The 17,105-nt window shown below is 39.9% G+C and overlaps 1 long non-coding RNA gene across 2 annotated transcripts; it reads left to right on the forward strand.

The window, feature by feature from the left end:
* The first annotated feature begins 1,064 nt into the window (after positions 1-1,064).
* On the forward strand, positions 1,065-3,571 carry LOC140803783 (uncharacterized). 2 transcript variants are annotated; one of them, XR_012111928.1, is made up of 2 exons: positions 1,065-2,594; positions 3,382-3,571. It is a non-coding gene; the product is annotated as an uncharacterized lncRNA (long non-coding RNA). The 2 variants fall into 2 exon arrangements; XR_012111929.1 differs by having other exon boundaries at positions 1,065-2,456.
* Positions 3,572-17,105: the final 13,534 nt, after the last annotated feature.

A 17,105-nucleotide genomic window follows, 5' to 3' on the forward strand; every position in this document is an offset into this window, starting at 1 on the left:
TGTTATAACAGTTATGTCACCACCAAAGTTTATTATTTTCTCATTATTAGATATGGTCGCTTCTGATAGCTCAATTAATTTATTTCTTTAAAGTCATTTTATTCCCTTTTGCTTTTAGAAAGAACGTCTAATATGTAATCTAGGCAATTAAGATAAAACTATCCGAAGGCCAATTTCAAAAGTTCAATGACCAAGGGTGTAGAACCTGTTAAATCAGACTACGTATAAGCTATGCATAATTTCTAGTATTTAAATAAAAAAATGATTTCTTTATTATTTTAACCATTTTTAAAGTTGTTAGTCATGACTATCTATTTTAAAACGCATAAGTATGGTTTTATCTTTTCAGTTAATTAAGTGAGGCCGAACTGGAGTTGGAATATGAAGATAAAATTTAATGTTAAGAAAACATTCCTAGAATTTAATTTAAGCCAAAGAATAATTTATTTTATTGATAAAGAATGTTTTAGGATTTTATTTAATTAATTAGACTTAAGTTATTAATTAATTTTTTTATGCTCAATAATTAATAAAAACCTAAATTAAATTGTGTGACCAATTAGGATAAAATAATCTAGGCCTATTTTAATTAATAAATTGTAACTTAATATGTTAGTAAATTTAAATTAAGAATTTTCCAAAAAAAACGCTAATCCACAACGGTTCACGAAAACCGTTGTCGTTTCTCCGAAAAAACACGCTAATCCACAACAGTTCAAGAAAACCGTTATCTTTTGTCCTCAAAAACACGCTTATAGACAACAGTTTTATAAACCGCTGTCTTTGACCCCAAAAACACGCTAAAAGACAACGATTTTTAAAAAACCGTTGTCTTTTAGCGTGTTTTTTAGGGTCAATGACAACGGTTTTACAAAACCGTTGTGGTTTGCTGCTTTTTAACAACGGTTTTCACTAAAACCGTTTTTAAAAAGCAAAAGACAACGGTTTTTTAAAAAAACCGTTGTCTTTTGAGTGTGGTTGAATGCATATTTTGTTGTAGTTTTGATTCACTAAAATACATAATTAGTGTTTAAACATTGGACATTTAAAATACATGAATTAATCAACAAATTTCCCTTGCAATTACTAGCAAGTTCGGCCTCCCCATGAATCTACTCATTTGTGATTGGCAATTCTTCATCCTAGTCAACCTTGGTTGGCCTTCATGGAATAAATCATTTCCTCACATTTAACTCATAAATTAGTGATAATTTAAACTCCATTATATACCTAAGCAAAACACCACCTAATCTATCCAACCACAAAACACGTGCAGCAAGAAGAGTGAGAAAAACAAATTGGATTTGTCAATCAACCTTATCCCTTGCACCTCCCACTTTAATGCATGGCATGACCCTTTATTTTTCCTGGTAACATTCCCCTCATTTCCTAGCATTTTCCCCACTCTCCACCTTCGAAAGTTTCAGTAGCAAACAGCAGCAAAAAAATAAAAAAAATCGTGAGCTTCATCGAGAGAAACAAGAAAGAAAAACAAGGCTCCGTCTTCGCCGCGTCGTATTCGCCGTATCATTTTTTTTGTTTTCTTTGTAAACAAATTTCAGGCATGTTTATATCATTCTTTGCTCTTCAATCAAGTCTTATAAATATTTTAAAACATCACATGTTCATGATTTATGTAGCAAAAACCGAAATTATTCAGCAACACCACCGAAAAATTCTGCACAGATTTTTTAGTTCTCTCTTGTGCTTCACGTTTTTGTTGGTTCTGTGGTTTCAGGAGGTTGGCTCGATTCCAGGCACCCAAGACTGCATCTAGACACAATATAGGGTGTGTTAGGAAGGTGGTAGTCCATTGGTTTCAGTTCTTTTTCCCACAAAATGACAGCAAATTTCCCCTTGTGCAGCATGAGTTTCGAATTTCTGGTTGTTGGATGGTGCAAGGAGGTTCGAATCTTGGTTGGCTTTTGGGCCTGTAACCCTGGTTCAAAACCTTCCTTAGCATGTCTAGGACAGGACCAATTTGGCCTTTCATGTCTTGGTTCATGGTCCCATCAGTTTTTAAAACAAACAACACAAGCGTCCCACGGTTCTGTTTTTCTGAAATTTCTGTGTAAGTATGTGTTCAGTTTTGGAGGTTGGTGTGGATCTTGGTTGGTTTTTTAGCCCTTAGCCACGGTTCATACCATGCCCCTTAATGTCTAGATTGTGCCATGGTCAACCAAATGGCCACTGGAATGATCTATGACAACAAACGACAGCAAAGCCCACGCGTGCAGATTTTTGCTCTCGGTTGGGCGTACGGTCATGTTTCTGATGTGGGTTGGATTGTGGCTGGCCTAGGGCCCTTAACCATGGTTCAAATCATTCCTTAGAATGTTGGTAAGAGGTTCTGGTCAGTGGTTCAAGCCCCAATGGCCATTAGCCTCGCAAACGACGCAAGGAAATCAAAGCGCTGCTGCTGAAATTTTTGACAGCAAGTGTGCTGCGGTTCAGAGGTGAATTTCGGGTTCTTTGTCGGCTTTTAGCCGATGGTCTTGGACTGGACAGTACCTCGTCAAGTTAGGAAAGGCCATGTTTTTGGCCGTTCGTGATTCGGATCATTTTAGAGGTCGTACGAGAATTTACGGTGCAAGGTGCCAAAATGAATCTCGAAAGAGTGTTTCATGTTTTCGGCCTCCATTCACTAAATTTCGAGTACTATAAATTTAGGAGCATTCTTTCATCATTTTAGGCGTATTTTAATCATTACTAAATGATGGTTCGGTGTTGGTTCGGGTTGGTACGGCGTCATGATTAAATACGAAGTCGATAGGCGTAATTGTCTCAATTTTTGGATTCAATTACAAAGTTTGGTCAAGTTAAATCAATTGCATAATTTTCATGTTAGATTTAAGTCGCAGAGAGCCTGGGAGCGATCCAACCCAATCAGTAAAGTTATTACAGGATATTTAAATGATGTTATTTAATTATATTACGTGCAAGATATTCTTTTTGAGATTTATGCGATATTGCTTGTGGTCACTTTACTATCATGGGATTATTACTTCACCTGGTCGCCAGTTATCGGTCAGTTCAGTTTTGTACCACCCGGTTGTCAGTTACCGATCAGTTCAGTTTTGTACTATCCGGTCGCCAGTTACCGGTCAGTTCAGTTCAGTTCAGGGGCCACTTGCGTAGACCATAATCTCACAAAAAAATTATTACAAGCTATTTCATTACAGGGTTCCAAAGAGCAAACATTTTCACTTATGATATTTTCAGTTCAGTTATGCATGTATTATGATTACTCATGAAATGATATTTTACGTTACACCTCATGAGATGATATTTTCACATGCATGCGATTTTATTATGTATTTATATGTTATTTACGATATATGCATGCTGAGTCTTTAGACTCACTAGACTTGATTGTTGTAGGTACTGATGATGTCAGGATCGAAGGCGGGGATCAGTGAGCTAGCTTGGGTCGGCAGTAGAGGAACCCGAGGACCTCATTTTTAGCATTTATTATTTTCCGAACTCAGTTTTTATCTGTTGATGAATTATTTTAAATTGTTACTTTGCAAACATTAAATTCTTCCGCTGTTATTTTGAATATTAAACTTTATTTATCAGTGTATCTTATGAATGAGACATTTTAATTATTTAAAAAGAAAATTTTTAATTTTTCCGCAAATTTTCAAATACGAATTTTCGGGCCTTTACAAAGGGGCAATGAGACTGTCTTCTCTGGAACTTCTGTTTGAATCACTTGAATTCCATGTTTACACTTGTGTGTCTGCAAATGACAGATTTTTTTTCATCCAAGACAGTGATTTGGTGGTAATGTACTGGTCACACAAAGTATTAATGCATAAAATGGTGCAGGACAAATATTGCTCAGTAGTATAACATTTTGAGCTTAGTAGATATTTTTGTGTTTCATGAAGTGTAGAGGCCCGAAAATTTGTGCTTGAAAATTTTCGGAAAATTAAAATTTTCTTTTTAAATAATTAAAATGTCTCAATCATAAGATAATCTGATAAATAAAGTTTAATAATCAAAATAGCAGCGGAAGAATTTAATGTTTGCAAAGTAACAATTTAAAATAATTCATGAACAGATAAAAACTAAGTTCGGAAAATAATAAATGCTAAAAATGAGGTCATCGGGTTCCACTAATGCCGACCCAATCTAGCTCACTGGTCCTCGCCCTCGGCCCCGACTTCATCAGTACCTACAACAATCAAGACTAATGAGCCTAAAGACTCAGCATGCATATATCGTAAATAACGAGTAAATAATATAGTAAAATTTGCATGGGAGTAAAATTATCATGTCATGAGGCATAATGTGAAAATAACTTGTCCTTAGCAATTATAATACGTTGATAACTGAACTGAAAATCGTCGTGAAAATGTTTGCTCCTTGGAGCCCTGTACTGAAATAGCATATAATAATTTTCTGGTGAGATTATGGTCTATGCAAGTGGTCCCTGAACTGAACTGAACTGAGCTGACCGATACTGGGGACCATACCGATACTGGGATCGGATTTACGTCTGATCAGACTACTGCCACAGTACTGGGTGAAACAACTGAACTAACCGGTAACTGGTGACCGGACCGATACTGGGGACTGGATTTAATACTGATAGTAAAGTCACCACAAGCAATATCGCATAAATCTCAAAATGAATATTTTTGCACGTAATATAATTAGATAACATCATGAAATATGAACAATTCCGATCTTCTTGCATTAAAACCATGTACTTGCGATATTTAAAAATTATCTATATTACTCGATTGAAGAGTGAAAGAAGATATAAACATGCCTTGGTTTGTTTTAACAGAAAACAAACGAAAGAACGACGCGGCGCGGTGGAGACGGAGTGCTCTTCACTTTCTCACTTAATTACTTTAAATTAAGCATGCACCATAATTATTATAATAGCGTAAAAATCATAAACGTGATGCATGAACATTTAAAAATATCATGATTTGTGCTCAGGGCGCTGCTAGGACCAAAATCTCACCCCGGGTGCAAAATGACCATTTTGCCCCTGGAAACCCAAAAATTATCTTTTCAACCCTGGACCTCTACAATTGACCCGAAGCTTACCAAACTCCTTAAAATATCTCAAAACATTTTTAAAAATATTCCTAGCCGTAAACTCGAGCCCAAAAACCAACTTAATCTATTTGTTTTAAAAACTTGGACCGGGGTCCCGGTTTTAATCCGAATCGATCCACAATTTACCCAAATCTTCTACAACTTTTACCATATCATAGAAACACTTAATAGGCCCTAAAACACTGTCATTAGTCTCCCTAAAACCCACGGCAAACTTCCAGAACATGCTGAAACTTCTCGGCTCCTTCTAAATTCACCTCTCGTACATTTTTTTTTTCCAAAATCTCGCACTTACCATTTAGCCCGACACGCCAGCCCTGGACCAGCCAACCATGGACCTAGGCTAGACCCTAAAGAACCTACCAGACCCATAGACCCAGCCCCATGCAGCCTACATGATGGGAACGAGAGCTAGAGCCCGAGATCACCCCACCCGAGTTTCTCCTTCGAAGTGAGCAGCGGCTATTCAGCGTTTCCAGCGATGGTTGGCCTACTCAGGGCCATGACTCAAACCCAAAAGGGTCTGGTCCACACAATGGTTCAGCCTTCGCACCGCCCTTTCCACCTCCTAACCTCACCACATCGCCCAACCGAACACAACCCAGAACATGCCCCTCGATCTCTCACTCTACAGCACACGCGGATGATTTAAATCCTCAACCCACATCTTGACACTAACGTTTGTCACATACCTTCCCTAAACCTGCAGTCCCTTGCACATGGCATCAAAGAAACGTGAGTGACACAAAGAAAAGTGCAACAAATAAACTTAAATCACTGCCGAGGGAAATTTAGGTTTAATGATATTTAGGTGCTAATTATATAGATAAATAATAGGTAATGGTTGTTTTTTTTAAAAAAATAACAATTAATGATTTAAAAGCTAATTATGCCCAAAAAGTTTACAAGTAGACCCAATAAAATCAAACGCACTACCGAAAAATATATCGTGTTGAAATGATTTTGAAAATAATAGCCGAACAATAAAAAGTCCCCCGATTCGATAAAATTTGTGTACCATTAAAAATATAATCATGCGGGTAAAAATACCCAAAAATTCCCATTTCTGAAAAATACACTTAAAAACATTCCCACTTAAATAAAAAAATATATATATATATCGAGTAATAAAATAATTTTCCTGAAAATTTCCCGGTCTTCGATCCTCGTTCGAGCGTGAAATGCACCTATAAATCCTAATGCGTGAACTTTTAAAATTTCGTGGAATAAATCATATCATGCGTGAATTATGCATAAAATGCATAAAAATAATTATAACAAATTAATGAGATAAACATGCTAAAGTACCACTTCTTAAATAAGTCTTTATTAACTTATTTCAATACTCCATCTCCGTCCGGCCTCACTTATTTAACTGAAAGGTAACACTTAAACTACTGCGTAAAATAAATAAATTTAAAGAAAAGAATTTAAATACTCATGCAATAAAAAAATCATTTTAATTTAAATATTAGAAATTATTCATGACTTATACGTAGTCTAAATTACGGGTTCTACAATCCTTCCCCCCTTAAAAGAAATTTCGTCCTCGAAATTAGAACTCATCGAATAGCTCTGGATAACGACTCCTCTTCTCTGGCTCAGACTCCCATGTAGCTTCCTCCTCCGAATGGTTAAGCCATTTGACTTTGACTCGCTGTACCAATTTGTTCCGGAGTTTCTTTTCCTGTCTGTCTAAGATCTGCACTGGTCTCTCCTCATAAGACAGGTTTGGAGTAAGCTGCAACGGCTCGAAGTTCAGAACATGCGAAGGATTTGCCATGTACTTCCTCAGCATAGAGACGTGGAACACATTGTGTACTCCGGCCAGATTCGACGGAAGAGCAACACGATAAGCTAGCGTCCCAACTCTGTCGAGGATCTCAAATGGTCCAATGAATCTCGGACTGAGCTTCCCTTTCTTTCCAAATCGCATGACACCTTTCATAGGTGCCACCTTCACAAAAACATGGTCGTCCACTGCGAACTCTAGATCTCTCCTCTGATCTGCATAACTTTTTTGTCTACTCTGAGCAGTCCTCATCCGGTCACGGATCTTGACTACTACATCGGTAGCCTGCTGAATAATTTCTGGACCCAATTCTTCTCTCTCTCCTACTTAATCCCAATGAACAGGAGATTTACACTTACGGCCATACAGTGCTTCATACGGAGCCATACATATAGAAGATTGAAAACTGTTGTTATAGGTGAACTCTACCAACGACAAATTCGACTCCCAAGTCCTAGAGAAATCAATCACACAAGCACGGAGAAGATCCTCTAAGATCTGAATGACTCGCTCTGACTGACCATCTGTCTGTGGGTGGAAAGCTGTGCTAAACAGCAACTTCGTACCCATGGTCGAATGTAAACTCTTCCAAAACGAGGAAGTGAATCTAGGATCTCTGTCAGATACGATCGAAACTGGAATACCATGAAGTCGGACTATCTCCCGGTTATACAACTCTGCATACTGAACCATGGTGAAAGTCGTCTTAATAGGCAAGAAGTGCGCTGATTTGGTAAGACGATCAACAATCACCCAGATGGCATTTGATCCTCTGACTGACTTCGGCAATCCAGTCACGAAATTCATGGTAACATTCTCCCACTTCCACTCGGGAATAGGAAGAGGCTTGAGCAAACCTTCTGGTCTCTGATGCTCCGCCTTCACTAACTGACAAGTCAGACACTCGGATACAAAACGTCTGATGTCCTTCTTCATCCCAGGCCACCAATACAACAACTGCAGATCTTTGTACATCTTTGTACTCCCTGGATGAATGGAGTATGGGGACATGTGGGCCTCTGATAGAATATCTGCTCGGATAGAACCACTGCTAGGAACCCACATCCTGTCTCGGTATCTCACAATACCGTCGCTAACTTAATACAAGACACTGCCCCTGGCCTCATCCCTCTGCTTCCACTTTGCTAACTGCTCATCTGCTGACTGGCCACTGCGAATACGGTCTAGAAGACAGGACTGGATAGTCAAGGTAGATAGACGAGGAACTCTACCTCGAGGATAGGTCTCTAGATCAAACCTCTGCATCTCAGTCTGAAGAGGTCTCTGCATCGTCAAATGAGCCATCACTGCAACTTTTCTGCTCAATGCATCCGCAACTACATTAGCTTTACCCGGGTGGTAGCTAAAGTCACAGTCATAATCCTTCACAAGCTCCAACCAACGCCTCTGACGCATGTTCAGCTCCTTCTGCGTAAAGAAATACTTGAGGCTCTTGTGGTCGGTAAAGATCTGGCACTTTTCCGCATACAAATAATGCCTCCAAATCTTCAAGGCGAAAACTACGGCGGCCAACTCTAGATCATGGGTAGGGTAATTCTTCTCATGAGTTTTCAGCAGACGAGAAGCATATGCTATCACCTTCCCATGCTGCATCAATACTGCGCCCAAACCGAGCTTCGAAGCATCGGTATAAAGAACAAACTCACCGGGTCCTGACGGCATGGCCAAAACTGGCGCTGAGATAAGAGATTGCTTCAAAGTATCGAAGCTCTTCTCACACTCCTCGCTCCACACAAATTTAGCATTATTCTTGGTCAATGATGTGAGTGGAACGACAATAGAGGATAATCCCTGAATGAACTTCCTGTAATATCCTGCTAGCCCCAGAAAACTGCGGATCTCAGATGCATTCTGTGGCACAACCCAATCTCTGACTGCTCGACTTTCGCAGGGTCTACCTCAATACCACTTCTAGAAACAATGTGGCCTAAGAACGCCACCTTCTCTATCCGAAATTCACACTTACTGAACTTTGCGAATAACTTGTGCTTCTGCAAGGTCTGCATCACTGTGGTAAGATGTCTGCTGTGATCCTCCTGATTCTTCGAGTAGGCGAGAATGTCGTCTATCAATACTATCACAAACTGGTCAAGGTACGGCTGAAATACGCGATTCATGAGATCCATGAAGATCGCTGGCGCATTCGTCAGACCGAACGGCATCACAAGGAACTCATAGTGGCCATAACGAGTCCTGGAAGCAGTCTTGGAAACATCAGCATCTTTGACCCTCAACTGGTGATAACCGGAACATAGATCTATCTTGGAGAACACCGAAGCTCCCTGCAACTGATCAAATAGATCCTCAATCCACGGAAGTGGGTACTTGTTCTTCACTGTAACCCTGTTCAACTCCCGGTAATCAATACAAAGCCTCATCGTGCCATCCTTCTTCTTAACAAACAGGACTGGCGCGCCCCAAGGTGAGAAACTCGTGCGAATGAACTCCTTGTCAAGTAGCTCCTGAATCTGTTTCTTAAGCTCTGCCATCTCTGTCGGCGCTAATCGGTACGGCGCTTTGGATATTGGAGTCGTACCTGGCATAAGCTCAATAGAAAACTCCACCTCTCGCTCGGGTGGTATACCAGAGACGTCTTCAGGAAAAACGTATAAGAAATCTCTAACAATCGGAACATCTACAGCTGACTGACTGGGTGCCTCGGGGGCAGATATAAAAGTCGCTAAAAATGCCCGACACCCTCTATGCATGACCTTCCTAGCCTGGACATAAGGAATAATGCACGTTAAGGGAAAGTACATGTCCGGTTTGAATAAGAACTGCGTCATTCCAGGCGGTCGGACTAGAACAGATCTCCGCTGGAAGTCTATCAACACTCTGTTCCTCAATAGCCAGTCCATTCCTTGGATGATGTCAAACTCTGGCATCGGCAACACGATAAGATCCGCATAAACAATATTTTCATGCAGCTCGAGGTCTATATCCCGGATCACATTGGTAGCTGTCATCTCCTCGCCTGAAGGCAACAATACTGAATAGGCTATGTCTTGCCCGATGGTCTTGACCTTGAGAAAATTAGCAATGGTCTCTGAAATGAAGGAATGAGTAGCCCTTGAATCTATCAGGGCTTTCGTAGCTGACCCCGCTATAAAAATTCTTCCTGAAAGTTTGGAACATCAAGCTGAAACCAAAAATCTCAAGAACTATCCTATAGACATGCAGAGGCCAAAGTTCTTCTAACTTATATTCCCAAAATAATATTGAGTAGAGCATGCAATCCTATCGCAGTTCTAAGTTCAAAAAAAATCTTAATCCCGTTTTCCAAAATATTGAAATTCAAATATAAACTTAAGGCTTAAATGTACCTGTCATAAGCATGGTCTCCTGGTTCGTTTCCGTGGCATGGAGAGCAAAAAGTCTGCCTTGGGTAGGCAGATTCCTCTGAGGGCACTGCAGCACCATGTGGTCTGGACTGCCACACTTGTAACAATTTCCGGAGCCAAACCTACATGCTCCAGGATGGCGGCGTGAGCACTTGGGACAGACTGAGCGCTAAAATGGCCTCGGGACTGCGCGTCCCTGCTGCTGCTGCTGAGGTCCTCCTCTGTTCTTGGGCGGGCCGTGATACGGCCTCTTGTTCTGGTGCTGCTGCTGAGGTGGAGGACGGTGTTGTACCTAAACTGGTCACTTTCCCAAGCGATCCCTCTCAATGTCGATCAGATCCTTCTCTGCAGCCAGAGCTCTAGAAACAACAACTTCATATGTAGTAGGGCCAGCCACCCTAACATCACGGCGCAAGATCGGCCGTAGTCCATCAAGAAAGTGCCTCAGCTTGGCACCCGCATCATTCGCAATCAAGGGCACGAAATGGCAGCCCCTCTCAAACTTACGGACAAACTCCGTAACAGTCAGCTCTCCCTGTCTCAGGGTCATGAACTCCCTGGTCAAACGTGAACGCACCTCGTCAGTAAAATATTTGGAGTAAAATACCTCCGTGAAGCGTGTCCAAGTCAGCGTAGCCAAGTTCAGGGCTACTGACGCTCCTTCCCACCATAAGCGGGCATCTCCACTGAACAGATAGGTGGCACAGCGTACTCTGTCTACATCTCCAAGCTCCATAAACTAAAAGATAACCTCGAGGGACTTGATCCAGCCCTCGACAATCATGGGGTCCGTCGTCCCTGAAAACTCCTTAGGGCGCATCTTCATGAATCTCTCATAAGTAGCCTCAGGCCCGGTTGGCCTAGCTGCCACAGCGGCATTGTTCCCCGCAAACTGTGTGAAGAACTGGTTCATCCCAGCTAACATCTGGGCATTCATATCAGGAGGAGCGGGTGGAGGTCTCTGCCTCTCTTGTCTCTGATCATTCCCGTCCTCATGACGGTGTACACCACCACCTCTCGGGCGTCCAACCTGGCGTCTAGGAGGCATACTGTTCCATATAAAACCCATACGTAACTAACATGCATAATTCCATAATTTATTTTAAATAAACTCTGAAATAATTAAAGAATCTGAATGTAAAATATTTCATGGAGGCATGCAGTTAAAATAATTTATGCTTTAAATAAAATGCTGAAATGTAAAACTTACAGACCGAAGACGTGGCTTCGTGAACTTCTCGTGGTCAGTAGTAGTGTAACCCTTTACAGAACCATTGCTTTGATACCAACTGTAGAGGCCCGAAAATTTGTGCTTGAAAATTTACGAAAAATTAAAAATTTTCTTTTTAAATAATTAAAATGTCTCAATCATAAGATAATCTGATAAATAAAGTTTAATATTTAAAATAGCTGCGGAAGAATTTAATGTTTGCAAAGTAACAATTTAAAATAATTCATCAACAGATAAAAACTGAGTTCGGAAAATAATAAATGCTAAAAATGAGGTCCTCGGGTTCCACTACTGCCGACCCAAGCTAGCTCACTGGTCCCCGTAATGCCCGAGATTTAATCATTTTAATCAGACGTTGATTAATTGACGTAATGGAAGTCATAGGAACTCAAATGACGAAGCCGGGCGTTGGTTTATGTTAAGCCAAGATGTTGAACCGAACATCTCAAGATGTTAGGCCGAACATCTCGCGCCCGAGCGGCAGAAAAGCACCGCCCGAGCGCCCTTGCTTGAGGAAAGAAAGCCGAACATATCGCGCCCGGGCGGAACTTTATGTCCGCCCGAGCGCGATTGTTTATTTGTGAAGGCCGAGAGTTCCGCGCCCGGGCGGAACTTTACGACCGCCCGAGCGCGAGACGTGTTGCACGGGGGAATTGCCATTTGCCCTGCTACATGTGCGAATATGGATATATATATATATATATATATATATATATATATATATATATATATATATATAAATGCATGAATTCTTCAGAATTGAGAGAAAGGAATCGAGAGTTGAGAGAAACTTTGATTCGTAAGTTTCAAATTCAATTTGAGAAGAATCCGTCCGTCTGATTTTTCATCTGACTGCGGTACCGAGCTCCTATCGACGTAGGCTACAACTGGACGTAAGTTTTACTACGTTTTGACATGCTTTGAAATTATGATATTGTCAGAATTGAATGGAACTCATATATGTTGTTCTCGACATATTAGGCATCATAGAATCGAAGTCAGATTAAGAAACGGACTGATTATGGAATTGTTATGATTTTCGGAATAGTTTTGGAGGCAAGTGATATCAGAATTGAGTTGTTATTGAGTATGAGATATTAGAATTAATATCTGATTGATAGGGTATTGTTGGGTATATTGATATTATACCGTTATGCCATCGATATTGAATTATATTGAGTATTGAGCAGGAAAGATTTAATTCGAGTGGTATATTGATATTATACTCCTCGATATTGTTCTTGTCAGATTGAGTATTGACAGGTTTGAGTTCGAGACTTCGACAGAGTCAGAATAACAGAAGGACAGGTATAAATTAATGTTGAGTTGGGATTGCACAACTCGAGTGAGGTTTGACTCGAGTCTCCCTAAATCATATACTGTCATTTATTGCATTGATATTTGCAATTGATGAGACTTATGATTGTTGTCTATTGATTTAAAGTCACTGCATGTAATGACTACTGATTCGCTAGTCATTGATTGATTTGCCTAGATACTGAATGCATCTATTGATTACTGAGTCGTTGAGTCATAGGCTGATTCGCCTAGTCACCGGTTGATTCGTCTGGTTATAGACTGATTCGTCTATTTATTGGCTGATTCGCCTAATTATAGCTGATTCGCTATATTTTGACTGATTCGTCTAAACTTAAGCTGATTCGCTTAATTACAGGCTGATTCGTCTGGTTATTGGCTGATTCGCCTAATTCTTGACTGATTCGTCAATTCTGCGGCTGATTCGCCCAGACACTGATATATGAATTATATCGATGCCGTTTAGGGATTGATTCATTCCTATCGACTGAGATTCGATATAATTACCTATATTCAGACATCGGGATCCCTAGGATAGAGTTGAGTCGAGTCTGAGACGACGCGTCAGTTGAGTCGAGTCTGAGACGACGTGTCGGTTGAGTCGAGTCTGATATGACAGGTTGATTTACGTTGTTTATACCATTCATGATTATTGAATGTTTGATATGGATTTATGTTTCTGATTTGAGACATGTTATGAATAATTCTTATATGCTTTCGTATATGCTTTTATATGATTGCTTGTATACATTGTTTATACTGGGATATTCATATCTCACCGGAGTTATCCGGCTGTTGTCTTGTTTTGTATGTGTGCATGACAACAGGTGGGGCTGGATCAGGGTCAAGAAGAGGATGAGAGAAGATAGATAGCGTGGAGGCTCCGGACTTGGTTTAGAGATAGGGTCAGACACTTGATATTAGCTGTTAAACCCTAGTTGAATAAATGTATGTGGTACAGGACTGGTACTTTTATACTGAGATGTATAATCATGTTTAATATGTAAATTGAGTAAATTACATTACGTTTCAGCTTTGTATTTTAAAAAAAAAATTTAGACCCTGTTTTATAATTGATTAATTAGTCCCAATGATGATTAAGAACTTGATTAGCGTCCGGGTCCCCACAACAGGTGGTATCAGAGCCGTAGGTACTAGAACTGTAGATTCTTGAGATTGAGATAGAAGAGGCTAGTGAGCGGGGTAGATTGAATTTTCTTTCCTTGCTTGTGATTGCTAGCATGACTTACTGCTTTATATAATACATGTTACTTGATTTATCTGATTTGATTTGTAATATGTAATATTGGGAACGAATCTGAATTGATTCTCGATCAGCAGTAAAATGATCGGAGGAGAGACTGAATTGAAACAGGTGTGTTGGATTGGATTACTAATCCTTTTGAGTTTCAGATATGCCTCCTAGACGAATACCAGAACAGGGTAGTACATCAAATCCTCCAATGGATGTAACACCGACTCCGATGGAAACCTTGCTGAAGAGGTTTCAGTCATTCAAACCACCCACTCTGAAAGGTACTGAGACATCAGTCGAGTGTGAGAGTTGGTTAGGTAGCATTGAGTTGCTGTTTGATTCACTAGGATACAGTGATGAGCGCCGGATTAGATTGATTGGACACCAGTTGCTGGATGTTGCACAAAGCTGGTGGGTTACAATGAAGAGGGCCTTGGAGCAGCGAGGTACGATTATTACTTGGGATGTATTTAAAACTGAGTTTTATCAGAGATTTTTCCCAATATCGTACAGAAAAGACAAGGGGGCGGAGTTTGCCAATTTGAGACAGGGTCAGCTGAACATTGAAGAATATGTGACCAAGTTCTCGACCTTGTTGAAGTTTGCTCCTCATGTGTCTGAAAATGACGAAGCCGTTGCTGATCAGTTCATCAATGGCTTGAATCCCGATATATTTACATTGGTGAACACAGGGCGACCCAATAACTTTGTTGATGCCATGAATAGAGCAAAGGGCGCTGAAGCAGGCCTGATAAGGCAGAGAGGAGCTGAATTTGTTCCTCCAGTGTCGAGACCACAGCAACCACTTCCCCGATTCGTGAGTGGCAGTAGCAGTGGTGGAAAGACCGAGTTTCTGAAGGCTAGAGGAAAGCAGTTTAAGAAGTCTGTCGGCAGTTCTTCTAGCTCTAGTGGTTCTCAGCAGAGTTATACCGGCGTTTACTGCGGAAATTGTGGCGGAAGACATTCCACTGAACAATGCCAAGGAGTACTTGGTAGTTGCCACTTTTGTAAACAACAGGGACATTTTGCCAGAGTATGTCCACAGAGGGTTTCCCAAAGATCCCAGGGAGCCGAACCATCTGGATCAGCGGCACAGTGGAGTATACGATCAGCTGTTGTTCCTTCATTTCAGCCAGCACCATCTCAGTCACAGCAGAGGCCAGGAGGAAGCCAGACAGTCGGCCAGCCTCCTAGACAGCAGGCCAGAGTATTTGCTTTGACCGAGGAGCAGGCTCAAGAAGCACCAGATGATGATGTTGCAGGTAACTGATTTGTTTGATTATCCTGCATATGTATTGAGGGATACCGGTGCTTCACATACTTTATTTCTGAAAGATTTGCATTGATGTATGCATTATCTGTTGAGTCCCTATTTACTGTAGTATTTGTTTATTTTCCTTTGGGAAAAGATCTTGTATCAGTGATTTCTGTTAGATCTTGTATACTACAGTAAGATAAGAATGAGATCGAGTTAGATCATGTAGTAGCTTGTATTGTACTGGTGTTCTACGATTTTAGAACTGCAATTACTGATATGGATATGCTGACCAAGTACAGAGCTACCATAGATTAGTTCCAGAAGATGGCGAGAATCAGATCTGAGATGATCAAGAGATGAATATTGTACGATAAGGATTCTAGATTGTGAATTCTTTTGATATTCGTACTAGCTATGACTCGATTATTACAGAAAGGAGTAGAGTGACTCCTTATGTATTCAGTTGATTTACTGAAATTGAGTCTATCATTGGCTGATTTACCAATGATATGAAAGTTATTAATGTTTTCTCTGATAAGACTTCAGATCTGATTCCAATCAGAGAGATTGATTTTAGCCTTGAATCTGATTGAATAGTGATGCTTATTCTGAATACGTGTTTGAGACTGATTGTAGACAACAGAGATTATGTTGTATCGTCCGAATCAGAGCTGATGTTGAAACGTTAGCAGTTCGAAAAGCTGATTAGAATGTTTAGAACTTAATATCGATAGTCAGAACAGAGTGTCGATCAGAGTAACAGATATGTGAGTGTGTATTTTGTATGAGATTGATTATTCTGTGATGTCAGATGTGTCAGAATTGTACAGTAAAGTTTGATATTGATAGTCAGAGCCGAATACCAGGTAGGTATTTCTTCTTTAATTTATGTTATTAACTGATTTGTGTATATCAAATAGTTCGAATCAGAAATGACAGATATTGTCAGAAATTTACAGTCGTGGATTTAGTGTTCAGTCTGATGATTGCGACTGTATTGTATTCGAACAGATAGTGGTGATATAGAAAGATGAGATCCGTTATAACAGAAATGTATTGAAATGTTGGCAGAAATTGTACTGATATGTCTAAATCGCTAACAGAAAAGATAGAAAGATAGAAATCAGAAGATTTATTACAGAATTGTGAAGCTTTAAATAGAAATGGGAGTTAATTTCTATAGCCTTCGTAATGAAATTACCATCAGTTTTACAGATTGTAACCTGATATGATTAAGATTGACAGATTGTTCAATCTATATCTATCAGTTTGTACCAGATTACGTACAAACAGAACTAGATGACACAGATCGATGTCAGAAAAGTGGTCAAAAAGATCAGAATGCCACAGTAGATTATGTCAGATTGTGATTTTGCTTGAGTTTGTATTCGTGATAGAGTATATCATGAACTTTCTCTTAGATGGTTTTACAGATTGACAGACCGTCAGAATGTATTAGCCAGGTATTGGAAGATTTTTGTACAGCTTTAGTGCTGGATGTTAGCACTACTTGATATAACTTATTATCACTGTGTGACAATAACTATCAACTTATCAGATGGGTAATGAGATAGTTATAGACAAGACAGTATACGATGAGTACTACAGATTTCTTTTGAAGACAATTCGAAGGAAGATGCAGATAGTTCAGAATGGACAGATTTAAGAAACCAACGTCGGATGATGACGATTGGTAGTTGAAGCTAAAGATTGTTTATGTCTTTGTTTGAGGTAAACAGATTTGTTAACAGCTGATGATACTGATATGTGATAAGCTGTAGATTGGTTTATACAGATGTTGTATAGCCAGT

This window comes from Primulina eburnea, chromosome 10 (assembly GCF_022965805.1).
Source record: "Primulina eburnea isolate SZY01 chromosome 10, ASM2296580v1, whole genome shotgun sequence".
Lineage (NCBI taxonomy): Eukaryota > Viridiplantae > Streptophyta > Magnoliopsida > Lamiales > Gesneriaceae > Primulina > Primulina eburnea.